Source organism: Microtus pennsylvanicus, chromosome 2 (assembly GCF_037038515.1).
Source record: "Microtus pennsylvanicus isolate mMicPen1 chromosome 2, mMicPen1.hap1, whole genome shotgun sequence".
NCBI classification, from domain to species: domain Eukaryota; kingdom Metazoa; phylum Chordata; class Mammalia; order Rodentia; family Cricetidae; genus Microtus; species Microtus pennsylvanicus.
In genome coordinates, this window is record NC_134580.1 from 47,089,782 (window position 1) to 47,104,983 (window position 15,202).

Below are 15,202 nucleotides of genomic sequence, written 5' to 3' on the forward strand. Positions count from 1 at the left end.
CCTCATCACTTCAGGGGCATTGGCCATTCCCAAGGCCATCCTTCCTCACGTCCCTCCCCACCCCTGCCACTTCACTAATCTCAAGTTATGGTACACACACCCCGCCCCAGGAACTCTTTTTTCACTGTGGCTACTAGTTCTCCTTTCCCAACTCTGCAGTAGCTGTTGCCTGGAACAGTCATTTGATACTTGAGTTCTAGTCTGTCTTCTGTTACACGCTTTAGTGTCTTCTACCACACAGGTGGATCTAAACGTCCTGGTGGGCAAGCACCCTTGTTAACTTCGTTTCTTCTGCCTACCAATTCTGAACACAGTGTTTGCTGTAGCATCCCACATCATGTGTCAATGGGATTCTGCAGTGTGGGCCAGAAGTGTTTTCCTGCCTCCTCCAGTTCTCTGATCTCTTTCTCTATCTTTCCTGTTCTTTTCTCTTCCCTCGCCTCCCTAACACTGCCTTTTTTTCCCACTTCTGTAGCAGATACTTCTTTATCAGGCTGACTCGCATCACATCCACCCTTCTGTGACTAAACACGAGGAGATGAACTCAGGAATTGCCGAGAGACCATGCAGACTGAGACATTGTTAGTTGATTACCTAAGTCCATCTATGCCTCTCAAATTTTAGGAGCCAACAATTGCTTGTTTGCTTAAATTATTGAGGGTTAAGTTTCCAGTCACTAGTAACCATAAGAACCATACTGAGTATGCCTTCTTCTGTGGACCAGGCAGACCTTGAACTCACAATCCTTCTGTCTTAGCATCCCAAGTAACAGCAACAGCAGGCATGTGTCATCAGGCCCTACTCTGATATGCCTTCCTAAATGCAAGTACAACTTTGTGTTTTAGGCCTGCCAGTAAGTGGCAAGATGAAGCCGAACTCTTAGTTTTTTATAATAAAAACACGAGAAGCCAGGTAGAAATGACTTTGATATACTTACGGGTCCCAAATCCAGAGCTTTGTGCTCTTAGTGTTTCTTTCTGACATTAAATGCAGATTTGATTGAGGTGTCTTTCCCCATATAGATGTGTTATTTCCCTTCTGGAGCATGAGAATGGCAGGAACCGTCACATCCCTGTCTACCTGTCACATGTCCTATAGTCCAGCAGCAGCGTGCACGTAGGCTAAGTTCCCATTCACACATGCCGCCCGAGTGGGAGGAAGCATTCCATTATGTGAGATTTGGGGTTGATGCTTGGGCGAAGCCCGTGTGACTTGCAGGGTGTTTATTGTTGGAAAGTGTAGAAGTAGACATACGTGCTGCTTTTAACAGCTACAATCCCTTCCTGCCAATGTCAGCATTTTTGTCCTTGTCAAGTAACTGTTTCTATGAAGAAACCTCTGTCTGCAGACACGTGGGTACCAAGCATGTCAAGCAATAGCCTTGTCTCCACTCTGGGGACTTTATTAACTACCATGAAGGCGGAAAGTGTAAACAAACACGACAGAAACACTAACAGTTTTGCTTTTGTTTATGTGGAGGAAGATGTCAGTCCAAAAATCAACACCACATAAATGAGATATTTTTTATTCTCTCTGCACTAAGAAAGACTGAGCAAGTGTTCAGCTTTGGAAAATTAAGAGTCTATGTACGTTTTTTCTATTTTAACTAAGACTAGATGACTGGGAAAGAGCCTGAGACATAAGTGGTCTTACTGTGGTAAGTTGAGACCTGTCCCTACTTAGTGAGAGACAATGCTGTCCTAAGTACTGAGGGGACTGCAGCCAACAGAAGATCTCTGTGCCCTCTTTTGTTTAAACTTTAATTTATTTTATTTATTTTTAAAAAGAAAACAAACTATCTTTTTTTCATTCTACATACCAATCCCAGTTCCCGCTCCTTCCCCTCCTCCCATTCCCTTCACCCTACCCCCCTTTCATTCCTCAATTAGAGGGTAAGGCACAGTGCCTTGGGGAAGGTCCAAGGTGGGGGGAGGGAGGAGAACTTGAGGAAACCGGATAGTCGGATAGTCGAGATGGAGGAAGGACAGAGATGAGAGCATGGAAAGAGATATCTTGATTGAGAGATCCATTATGGGGCTAGCAAGAAACCTGGCACTAGAGAAATTCCCAGGAATCCAAAAGGATGACCCTAACCAAGACTCTAAGCAATAGAGGAAAGGGTCCCGAACTGGTCTTGCCCTGTAGTCAGATTGATGAATATCTTAAATGTTACCATAGTACCTACATCCAGCAATTGATGGAAACAGAGGCAGAGACCCACATCGGAGCACTGGATTGACTCCCAAAGTCCAGTTGAAGAGTGGGAGGAGTGAGAATATGAGCAAAGGGGTCAAGACCATGATGGGGACATCTATGCCCTCTTGAGGCTTGTCCCAGTGAGGGAAATACACACAAAGGAAAATAGTGTATTCGGTATTTTTACCATCGCTGTTGTGCTTTCCTGTCGCTTTAAGGGACAAGCCACGCCCACTTTCATTACCTCTGACCTGCCCACCGCCATCTTGGGCCCTTCCTTTTCTGCTTCCTTGACGTGCGTGCTTTTTATTATAAGGAAGACCTGGGAATGTTATGGTTTTGGTCCCTTTAAGAGACAAGCCACACCCACTCCCCTCCCCATCCGCTGAGGCAGGCTGATCTTCAGCTTCCGGCCTGAGCTCCATCTTCCTCTTGGAGAGGCAGCTTCACTTCTGCCTCTCTTCCCACTTCTCTGCTTCCCCCCTTTTCTGTCTCTTTCTCCTCTCCTCTCTCTCTCTCTCTCTCTCTCTCTCTCTCTCTCTCTCTCTCTCTCTCTCTCTCTCCTCTCTCTCCTCTCTCTCCTCTCTCTCTCCCTCTCTCTCTGTCTCCCCCTTTACCCTTCCTATTCATGTTTCTGTCTTCTGCCCGCCTGCCATGTGTCTCCCTGCCTGGAACCAGCCATTGCTCGGGGACCAGCAGCCGTCTCTGCCTGAAGCCTGCTGCCTGCTGCCACATGGCCCGCCACCACTGCTCTGAGACCAGCAGCTGTCTCTGCCTGGGACTGGCTGCTCCCAGGGCCCGCTGCCTGCCACCACATGGCCTGCCGCCACCATTTAGGACCTACAACATTTCTGCTGCCTACTGCCACGGGGGATCTTAGAGCATTTTTAAAAAAGAATAACAATCGCCCTGACCAAAATTCCTGACAAAGCACCTTCAAAGGTGGATGGATTGATTTGGTTCAGGTTCAGAGAGCTCATTTCGTCACGCCAGGGAGGGCATGGAGGAGCAGAGGAGCTCACATTGTGACTGACAAGAAACAGAGAGGAGAAAATACAGGAAGAAGTGGAGTAGGGTACAGCACCCCCAGACATGCCCCCAGTGACCCATCTCCTACTTTTAGCCCCTTTCGGCGATACTACCGCATCAAGGCTCCCATAGGGGACTAACCCACTGAGGAGGCCAAAGCCTCCTTATCTAATCAGATCTGGAAATGCCCTCATAAACACACCTGAAGTTAGCTGCACTAATCCCCTAAGTGTCTCACAGTCTGCTTCACTTGACAATAAAAATTTACTCACCAATCCACTGAGGCTGTCATGTTCTCTCTCGCATGTGTAAAAGGGGTTGAGGTGTGGGAGAAACTCATGATCTGAAAGGGAGCTTTGGTGGATGCAAAGGTGGGAAGAAGGAGAGTTTACAAAGAGTAATAGGAAGGAATAAAATCAAAATATCGTATGTAGAGCTGGGAGGTGGTGGCGCACGCCTTTAATCCCAGCACTTGGGAGGCAGAGGCAGGCGGATCTTTGTAAGTTCGAGGCCAGCCTGGTCTACAAGAGCTAGTTCGAGGATAGGCTCCAAGAAACCCTGTCTCGAAAAAACAACAACAACAACAACAAAAACCTGTATGTATCTGTCATAATTAACTCCTTTGTTTTAAATAATATATGCTGAAAAACAAGGGGCTCATGAGTATTATGTAAATGGCACTGTGTTCCATATTCATTACCATAAATTAAAATACTGTATACTGATCTAATGATAGGTAAGGGGGTGCGGGGGACGAAATCCACAAAGGAGTAGGAGCTTCAGAAGGGGCGACAACACAGAAGCAGGGAGGGCTGCAGATTTTAAAAGATGGTCAGTAAAATCTATTCTGAGGTAATATGGCAGCATAGAGGAGGGGAAGTGCACACCATAGAGACCGTTGACTGCAGGAAGAGCTCACCAGGCAGAAGGGACCGTGCACGCAAAGGTGCTGAGGCCGGAGTGTGGTTGCTGCATTTAAGGAACAGCAAGGAGGCCACTAGGCCCAGAACACAGCATAAGGGGAAGAGAATGGGAATGGGAGAGGATTTAAGAGAGGAAATGGGAATAAGGGAGACACCGAGCATTGGAGGGGCTGAGGGGCAGGTGATTGTAAAGATTGGCTTTCCCTGGCTCTCAGGAAAGCCACCTGAAGGTAATAGCCAGGAGAACCACCAGAAGGTAATAGCCAGGAGAGCCATAAAACCTAGGTTGATCACCGGCTCATTTGTACTCTAGTGACTAAAGATGGAAACCGGGAGACACATTAGGGCAGCAATCCTGGAGGACCCCTGTGGTGTTCGGGCTGTGGAAGTAGAAAGGTAGCCAGACCCCCAAATCTACTAGTCATCACGACAACCTAGATACTCCCACACATTGCCAACAACCTTCTCAGCATGTGTACCTCCACTTTATGAACCCTCAAAATCCAATACAAAAACCAAACACATCCTTTTCATTGTGCAACATGTATTACAGTTTATAATAATTAATTATTTGTGATGATGCAGGGAAACCATCATCACTGGGCCAGTGACCTTTACCCCGGCAGAGTATGTTCCCTCATTCTTATTCTTCCTCTCCCCCTGGAACCCAGCAATCTCAGAAATGCCTTCAGTCCCCAAGACTGCAGCTGCTGGGTGTATCCCAGCTACTTCCCACCCATCTCGGGAAGGAGAAGCCACCTAGGAGAGTTTAATTCCAGCCAGATGGAAACCTGACCTCGGGAACACACAGAAAACCAGGATTGCTCTTGGTGGTAGTGATCTTGAAAATTAAAGGCTGTGTCGACTTGACTATTTCATTTTCTATCTTTCGCCTCCCTGGGGCCATAAATTCATAACTGGGTATTCACGTGTTCAGTAACTAGGCACCCTTGAACACAAGTTATCTCCACAGCAAGATTTGTATCTAATCGCTATGCTCATTCTCCTGACCTTTGAGTTTCTAGCGTCAAACCTGAAAGGGGGGGAACCAGGAACCAACACGGATTCTCTGGAAGTTTCTAGGAGGGGTGAGTGATGCATAGGGCATGACTCCCAAGCAGTGCAGAGGTGGGGCAGGGAGGACTTGGCCCTGGGAAGCCTGGAACTGCCAAAAGAGGTGGAAATTGGGCACAAAAAAAATAGCAAGGAGCCACTGTGTGGGTTATTTTTGTCTTCTTGTCTTCTTCCCACAGTGAGTTCTTGGAGACAAGAGACTTTTGTACACTCGCCACACATCCCTACGACCTAGAACCCAGTTAGTCTTTGAGCTTTGATTTCCTCCAATCTGTAAAACTTTTGCCTATTTCGAACCTTAACACAAGCTACTACCATACAGTCTGGAGTATTTTCAAAGGAGAACACCTTGTCCTTTAATTCATAGCTTAAATATTAGCTATGAATCTATGTGGGTAATCCCAGCACTTGGAAGGTAGAAGCTGGAGGATTTCCGCTCGAGGTACAGAAAAATGCGCCTCTCACCTCAGAGGTAATAAGAGACGATACCAGACTCTGGAGCCAGATGAACATCACCATGGTCTGGGAACACCAATTTAGGGTCTCCTAAAGACTGTGTTCTATATGGTAAGGAGTTTTGGACAGTGTTTATAGCTACATAAGATAAGAAAGTCATCAATAAAGGTGCTTTTGAAATACCATGGTGGGAACATCAGGTAAGCAGGTTATAGCAAAGAGGAGACAACGTATGTCCTAGCCTTTGGGGCTGGTGGACCAGTGGAGATGTCTCTGTTATGGGCCTCAGATGTCATTTGATGATGCATGCCCTAGCCTTTGGGTTGGTGGACCAGTTACAAAGATATTAGGTAGGATGTAGAGATGGGCAATGGGTAACCATTAAGGAGCCAGATCTGAAACATTCCAAAAATCTCCATAATTATGAAGTTCTAGCCAGGTAGTCAGTCCTGTAGAATCTTTAGCACAGGTTAAGACACTTAAAAAAAAATCTAGAAACTTCAATTTACAAGATTACCCTGGGCTACATGGAAAGACTATCTCAAATATATGTTAAATAAATGTTGGCCCCTCTAAAATCCTGTTCCCTTTAAAAGGAAATATGACACACACATGGTAATCTCTAATATGACATCCTTTCTTTATCTAAAACCTTTTTCTGATACTAGCAGATACCAGGGTTTATTGGATACCTACCAAGATTCCTGTGACTCAGAACAAGGGATAGGTTGGAGACACATGGGTAGTAGCAAGCAAAGCGAGAGGATTTATGAAGAAAGAACTCTTCAAAGAAAGGAAGCAGGTCAGAGCAGAGAGGAGGAGCCTGGAAACCCAGGAGCGCAGTGCACAAAGGAACCTAGACTTTCTGTTACATGCTGCGTGCTTCCCAGCTCATTTGCACATGGACTTTCTCAGGCCTACTCCATTACATGTTGGTCTTGGTGGTGGTGAGGGGGTGTTTCCAGCCTTCCTCTTTGCCAATGGGCTGTGCTCATATCCTAAGCCTGTAACCCTTGTCTAAAGCTTCTGAGCCTTCCTTTCCACCCTACCTCAGCCTCGTATGTACCCCATATAACCCCTTGTTGGTACTTACTTGTTTGTTTCTTACAGAGAACTGCAGCCACGCATTGGAAGAAGAAAAATAAACCCTTATCCATCTTTCTCAATGCTATTGTCCCAGAAACTAGCATGTCTATGACCACAATCTATAAAAGTTAAAATATCAACAAAAATGAACATATTTAGAAGCAGGAATTAAGAAAATTGCATAGAATTTTAGTTTTAAGTTGTAAGAGAATTTAGCATAAAATAATGGTGGTGTTTTGTACCAACAGAAAAAAAATGAATTATTAACAAGTTAGTAGTTTCAATCACCTAGCCAAAAACTAACCCCGGCTATAGTCACAGTGTTTCCTGGCTGGCTAGGATTGGGACAGAGTGGGAAGCAAGAGTTGGAGTAAGGCTGTACATATTCCTAGCCCCAGAATGGGGGCGTCTTATCATCTGACACAAATGATTTTTTTGTGTGTGAGGAAGGGTGTCATGTAGCCAGGGTATTGTTCTCAGATTCACTATGTGGCCAAGTGCTGGCCTTGAACTCTGTATTGTCCTGCTCCTACCTCCCAAAGACCAGGATTAAAAGTATGAATCACCTGAGGGAGAGGGAAAGATGCTTCCCCTTGCCCCTTGACCCTTGCCACCTGTGGTAGAAAGAGAGCTGCCCCTGCCCCTCACCAGATGTAGAACTTGGGAGAGTGGGCCCTGTACCTCTCCTGGGCAACACAGTAGAGGTGATTGCATTGATGGAGGCATGGATGAGCGGACCCTGAGAATGTCAACGTAAAAGATGGAGCCCCATCCCTTATCTACCATATGGTGGTGTGGGCAAGAGAGGGAAGACCCTTCCACATGTCCCTCTAGGCCTGTGGTAGGTGGAAGAGCTGTCTCTGAGGTCACTGGAACGAGAGAGCTGGCCCTACCTCTCACCAGGTATAACACTAGGCAGAGTGACCCCCACACCACAAGTAGGCAACATAGCTGGCCCTGGTGTTGTAGGTTCAGGGGATTAAACTCCAGGACATGAGAGGAGAACTGGCCCCGCCCCTTGCTGCTTACTACATAGGATGAGCTCTCTATGGCAGTACTGGAGAACTCACCCTCATGCTGAGGATGAAGGAGAGCTGAAGGGATGACCAGCCCAGCAACCACCCAGACCCTGAACCAGGGCTATGAGTCAGTCCATCCCAATATCTGTCCCATCTATGACCTGTTGGAGCACATGAAGAGGCAGGTCCTGTAGACCCAAGGATCCCCACAACACAGGACAATGGCAGAATATCCAAGAGGACTCCTAGTGAAGGCCCCGTACTGGTGAGGTAGCAAAAAACAGAGACCTCAAACCAGACCAGCAACTCAACGCCATGAACCCTTGCAAGGAACAATGCACGGACTGAAGGGCTGTGAGACTCACTGTGTACACTACAGCTTCTAACAATGGGATTTTTCTTTTCTTTTTCTTTTTTTCTTCTAAATTTGATTTTGTTTTATCCTGGAGGGGTGGTTGCAAGGTTGGAGGGCGGATGAAAAGGGACGGGGAGATGAGTGGGATCGAGATGCATGATGTGAAATCCACAAAGAATCGATAAAAAGGAAAATTTGAAAAAAAGAAAACAACACTGTGAAACACCATGCCCAAGACAGTGACCTGCACTCAGGACATTTGGGGAGGGGACCTAGATCATGTCACAGTGTCCTTTCCCACAGTTAATGCTAGAGCAGAGCTCGCTGACCCCTTTTTGAGACTTCCTTCTACAAATGCCGTTAGCATCTCATGTGCGCCATACTCCGCCTGGGCCCTAGGTGTAGCAGCGACCAAACCTACAAGACCCACCTATGGTGGGGCTCCAAAAAGAGAGAAACATAAATAAACACCAATAGTCGGGACTGGAGAGATGGCTCAGAAGTTAAGAGCACTTGTTGCTCTTCCAGAGGACCTGGGTTCGGTTCCCTACACCCACATCAGGTGACTCACAACCACCTGTAATCCAGGTTTAGGAAGTCAGAGGTCTTCTTCTGGTCTCCACAGGCACCAAGCATACATGTGGTACACATATACATGCGATTAAATGTCATACACATAAAAAATTTAAAGTATATGTTAAAAAATACTCTAAAAATAAAAAGCCTAAACACCTGTGGGATTTTTTTAATTAAGCAATTTAAAGAAGTTTCAGGTGGGGCTGGTGGAACAGATCTATAATTGCTGTTATAACTGCTGATCTATAATTGCTATTAGTCTAGAGGCTTGAGGCAGCCTGGGCTACAGTGTGAGTTCAAGGCCAGTTTAGGGAAAACAAGTGTTCCAACTCAGCTGTAGGGGGCTGACCTAGCACCCAAGGCCCCCAATTTAATTCCAGATACTGAAACAAAGGAAACAAAATAAAACAATAACAACAACAAAAGCCTTGGGAAAACACAAGACTTCAGCATCTCAATGCAGAAAAAGGGTTTCTAAGCAAGAGAAGGTAGAGACTGACATATTCAGACACACTAAAACTCCACAATTTCCTCTCACGTGAACACCAACATATTCAAACACATTGAAGCTCCGTAATTTTCACTCATAGACATTTACACGCTCAAAGCAAAAACAGACCAAAGGCAAAATAAAATATTTTTTAAAACCTGATGAAAAACAGTTGCTCCACTTGGCAATGGCCTCAGTTTTACTATAAAGTGTTTTATGAATAGAAATGCAAAGACCAGTAACTCAACTAGAAAACAGGACATGCAGTCAGGTGGTGGTGGCACAAGCCTTAATCCCAGCACTTGGGAGGAGGCAGAAGCAGGTGGATCTCGGTGAGTTCGAGGCCAGTCTAGTCTACAAGAGCTAGTTCCAGGATGACTAGGTCTGTTACACAGAGAAACCTTGTCTTGAAAATCCAAAGAAAAGAGAGAGAGAGAGAGAGAGAGAGAGAGAGAGAGAGAGAGAGAGAGAGAGAGAGAGAAGAAGGAAAGAAGGAAAAGAACATGTACAAGAAAACAGAAGAAAAATTCACAAAATAGCTTTAAAGGAACTTAATATATTATTTCAAAGATATTAAATGAGGAACTATTTATCAAATCACCATTCTTCCTCTTTGAAATTGGCAGGAATGAGAAGTTGGGCCGTGGGAATGCTGGCAGCAAGTGGGAAGGAACACGGTGCCAGTTTAGAGTGTCTGTTCTGTCTTTTCAACACAAGGCCTGCAGGTCAGCTCACCCTCAACTGTAGTCCAGCATTCTAATGCCTGCGTAGAACACAGCAACCACTAGAATTTTAAGTACCTGTGCCCTTCATAAGCGATCTCATTTCAAGAGTCAACCAATAGACAAATAAAATCAAAGGTGTAAGACATTAATGCAGAAGACCCCAAAACAATGGTGGACTGGTTAAATAATGCCAAGTTTGTGCTTGTAACAGATCAGCATCTCTTTAGTATAGGAAACACACAAGGCAAGGAGCAAAATGCATCATGAAACCCTTTTGTTGTAGATACATATACCAGATCATTAGATAGATAGATAGATAGATAGATAGATAGATAGATAGATAGATAGACAGACAGACAGATGAATGGGTGGATGGGTAGCTAGATGGATGGTAATAGGGAAACCCACCTGGGCGCATATGCATAGACCATTTTAGGAAGGATTCATAGAAGCAAGCTTCTAGAAGAAGGGACTAAGAGATCAGTAGGCTTACTTCTAATGATTATCTTTCTAGTGAAAAAAAAACCTTACTCAGATCTGCAGCTATAATTTTTTAAATTTAAAGACTATTCAGATTATAAAAATTGTAACCCATACAACTCAATGTACCCATCAAAAATTATTTGTAATAAAATATCAATAGTGATGTGAATAAAATGGGAACTTCAGTATATTTGGTTAATGCCATGATGATGATGGCGATGATGAAGATGGGTTTTGAGACAGGGTTTCATTATATAGCACTGGCTGTCCTAGAACTCAGTATACAGACCACACTGGCTCTGAACTCACAGAGATCTGCTTGCCTCTACCTCCCACATGCTGGGATTAAAGGTGTATGCTTTCAAACTCAACAATACTTTTGAGATATATCTATATCTACATATATCTAAACATAAATATATATATTTCTATAGATAGATATAGATATAAAACCCACAAATTCAAGAATAACTTGGGACTGTTGAGATGTATCTACAGGTAAAGGTGTCAAGGCTGATCACCTGAGTTTGATTCCTCCTCCTCGCCCCCCTAGATATACATATCAGGGGAGAATCAACTTGCAAGTTGTCCTCTGACCTGCATATGCTCTCTATGGCATGCACATGTTCATACACATACACAATACATACATACATATGTACATATACACAGAATTTAATTACGAAAAAAACTCATGCCAGGATGGGGGAGTACATGATTATAAGACCAGCACTCTGGAGTTGAAGCAAGATTGCTTCCAGTTCAAGACTAGTGCAGGCTATATAGTGAGAACCTATCTCCAACAAGAAGGGGGAGAGAAAGAATAATTCTTTCAACTATTAGAAGTGAGGCGAGCTTAACCTTTTAGCTGTGATTATGTAATTCAACTTAAAAGGTCTACATTTCATTTCTCTGGGCGTATTTTCTCTCGGATGGCCTGCCCATACAGCCTGGGTAGCTAAAGCCCATTCAGAACTATGGCCACTCCCTATCCATCCCCAACAGTGTATTCAAATCCAATGGTAAAGTTACTTATTAAACACAAGAGATATTATGCCCTGAGAAACCCATTATAAACTTTATCTGTGGGAGGCCTGGTCTCTTCCTGAAACCCAGGACAGCCATCTCAGAGAAGAGGAGATGGGGAACCGTCACGTAAGTATTCCCTGGCTGTGGGGATCAGTTTTCTGTTTGGTTAGCCTGTGAAAGAATTCATCTGTGAACTCATGATTGATATCCTCATGCTTCATCGCTTTGGTGCTCTCAAAAGCTGGCTTAAACAAGAGTATACAATGCTTTTTAAATGTATGCAGGATATATGTCTCTCCTGCTGGATAAAAGTCTTGTAAGAGGGGCTTTTAAAAGGTGTCTGAAATAATGCTATAAAGATTGCAGAGGGCGAACGGCTTGCATGGATCTCTAGGATGTATACGTAAAGTTTTTAGTTTGTGGCAAAATTGCACAAAAACTCCTAGACTATTCCTATTCAGAGTTTATGTGATAGATTCCTGTTGTTGAAAATATCACTACAGCAGGCTAAAGATACTTCTGTGTGGCCATATGACTTAGACTACAATGTGAAAATCTTCTAGTGTTATTTCAAGCAGCTTCAAAACACCCAATATCTGCATTTATTCATGGCACAGACTATTCCATTTTTCCTTCTGAAATGTCTAGGCTTATGAATAGCGTGTCTGAAATGATCAAAACTGACCAAAACACTTACTGTTCGGAATCTTTGGGGGCATAAGGTGAATAAGAATTGAATTGGATTTTTAAGCTGAGATAGGAATATCTTAAGCTAGTCCAGGAAGAATTTGAATAAGGTTGTGCGCAGCTACCATAGTTTCTCACATTAAGATTTCATATATGCGTTATATTTAATAAACATATTTATAGAGTATGCCACTAGGGTAAAGTGTCACAGGTTAAAAAAAACTCCATTTTTCCTGCAAACTAGCTTTGCATATAAGGGTTTGCCTTTATTGGTATGAAAGGGACACTCAGTGGTCACAAACTCACAGTGCTGTTTTCAGAGGGTCATTAATTTTTAAATCGTACATAAGTAACCTTTTCTGTCTAGCAAGATTATGAGTAATCTATTCGTTATCTCTCCCAGAAGTAAAAAACTATGTCTATTATAAATTCTTCAAACATACACAAGGGGTTTCAGGAGCCCACTGCCCCCATACCTGCACTTTGGAGGACAATTTTGTCCCTTGAAAAATTACCCTTCACCAGGGCAGCTGCTTTGTGAGACTGGAGCAGAATTTTTATAAATTTCATTTTTGAATTCCAGGGCCCCTTCTTACTCCTCTGAGAAGGCAATTAATGGTTGTCCAAAGAGGACATCTCAACTTTAATAGCTTTGCACCCATTCAAGTACAGTCCATAGGCACTTTTCCTTTCAAATTATAAGATTTCGCAGAGAAGCAATATCACCCAGCTATAGTCTTTTGTTTCAGGCTGGAAAGCTCATTATGGGGCATCACTTGCAAATAAGGATCAAACACACACACACACACACACACACACACACACACACACACACACAGAGAGAGAGAGAGAGAGAGAGAGAGAGAGAGAGAGAGAGAGAGAGAGAGAGAGAGACTAGTTTCAATATTTGCAGCTAATGGGAAAATGTAGCTTTCTTGGACTTCTCTGCTCCCAGCCCCATGCCATTAACAAACCCCTAGGATGCTTTGCCCCAAGTTAAGTGACAATGTAGAAAGGAAATTTAACAAGCGCAGAGTGAGTACATCCTAAAAGAGCAGAAAAACGAACTTAAAGAACATAAATGTTATCCCAGAAATGGCTCAAATTGATGGCCCGAGCAAGTTTCTTGATTATCTTCAAGCCAAAACCCAAATGCTGAAATCGAGTCACAGAATACCAGTAAAGTACTAGTTCCTGCAGAATATTAGTAAAATACTAGTTTCTGCAAGCCTAAAATACGAGGTGGTGTCTTGCTTACTCCAATCAATCTATTGAGAAATTTTAGTCGTGGTACTTCCTGCAATGCCATAGAACCCTCCTCTTAACTCTAATATTTGATCTCCACATCAATGCATACACACACTCTCTCTGATCTTTGCTCTTTCACTCCCATGATTATGAAATGAAATTTGACCTATTTAAAATTTAAAATACATACATAAAGGCAGACACTGGACTCGTCTTCCAGTACTTGACCATCCTTACAATCCAGGGTACTGTGTACTAAGTTTTAGGCCATCCAATACCTAGGAAAATCATACATTCCTAAGAACACTTCCACAGACCAATATCTACATAGAACTATTTGTATAACATTATTGTACAATCAAGAGAATAATGGCCAGGAGATGCATCTTCCAAGTACTGACGTCTGAAATCTTAGCCAGGCCAGAAACCAAAGAATACTTAAACTTTTGCTTTGTGCTTTTCTTTTGCCTCCCCATTAGTGATTTTATTGCTTTTAGTTTTATATATATATATATATATATATATATATATATATATATATATGCTTTTTTGAGATAAGGTTTCTCTGTAGCTTTTGGAGCCTGTCCTGGAACTAGCTCTTGTAGCTCTTGTAGACAAGGCTGGCCTCGAACTCACAGAGATCCACCTGTCTCTGCCTCCCGAGTGTTGGGATTAAAGGCTTGCATCACCACCACCTGGCTTAGTTTTACTTATTATTCTTGTATATGTGCATGTGTGAGTATGCATGCCATGAAGCATGTATAGAGGTCTGAGGACAACTCTGTGGAGTCAGTTCTCTCCTTCCCCTTCTCAGGCCTTCCTAGGATCAAACTTAGGTCTCCAGGCTTTCACCACAAACGGTTTTACCCACTGAGCCATCTCACCTGTCCCGGTTTTCTTTTTTCTTTAGTTACTTTTCTTTAAACTTCCTTCCTCCTTCTTTCTCCCCCCCCCCCCCTCTCTCTCTCTCTCTCTTTCTTTCTGCAGTAAAGACATAATTCTTTGTGCCTAACCTGTTTGGAATAGCAGTAACCGAGACACAAGGTTAGTATCCTCACACCATAGTCAAAGAGTCTGTACAGCATAAGCTGTTTTTGTGCTGCTGAACATCAAACACAGAAGAATAAGATACATTGAAAATTGTACTTAGGTTTAGCTAGACGGCTTATCACTTCTGCTATGTTGTGCTGGTTGTCCCCAAGAGAACTGGCATCTAGAGGAAAGTAGGAAATTGAACTGACCACTGTGACAAAATAATAGAGAGAGAAAGCACGATTTAGGAGGGACACAAAAAATGCGGAAGTGCTCACAAGCCAAATGGAGGAGTGGTTTCTGGGAAATTATTTGCAGCTTTGATAAAGAGAGTCCAGGGGGACCCTAGGAGAAACATCAGCAGTACCAGGACATTTATCATAAACGCGAAACTGGGACTACAGACGGCTCGGTTGATAAACTGCTTGCTCAACCAGCATGAGGACCTGAGTTCAAAGTCCCAGCACCCCGGTAAAAAGTCAGGCATGGCATGGCAGCACATACCTATAATCCCAGGATCCCCAAGAGACAAGGGGATCCCTAGAGATTTCTGGCCAGCTAGTTTAGATGAATCTTGGCATTCCAGGTTCAGTGAGAGACTCTGCCTCAAAAATAAGGTGCCAGGCTAGGCAATGGTATCATACCCCTTTAATCCCGAGAGTCGGGAGACAGAGGCAGGTGGATCTCTGTGAGTTCAGGGCCAATCTAGTGTACATAATGAATTCCAGGCCAGTCAAGAGCACATAGTAAGACCCTGTCTCAATAAAAGAAACACAAGTAGAGAAATAATTAAG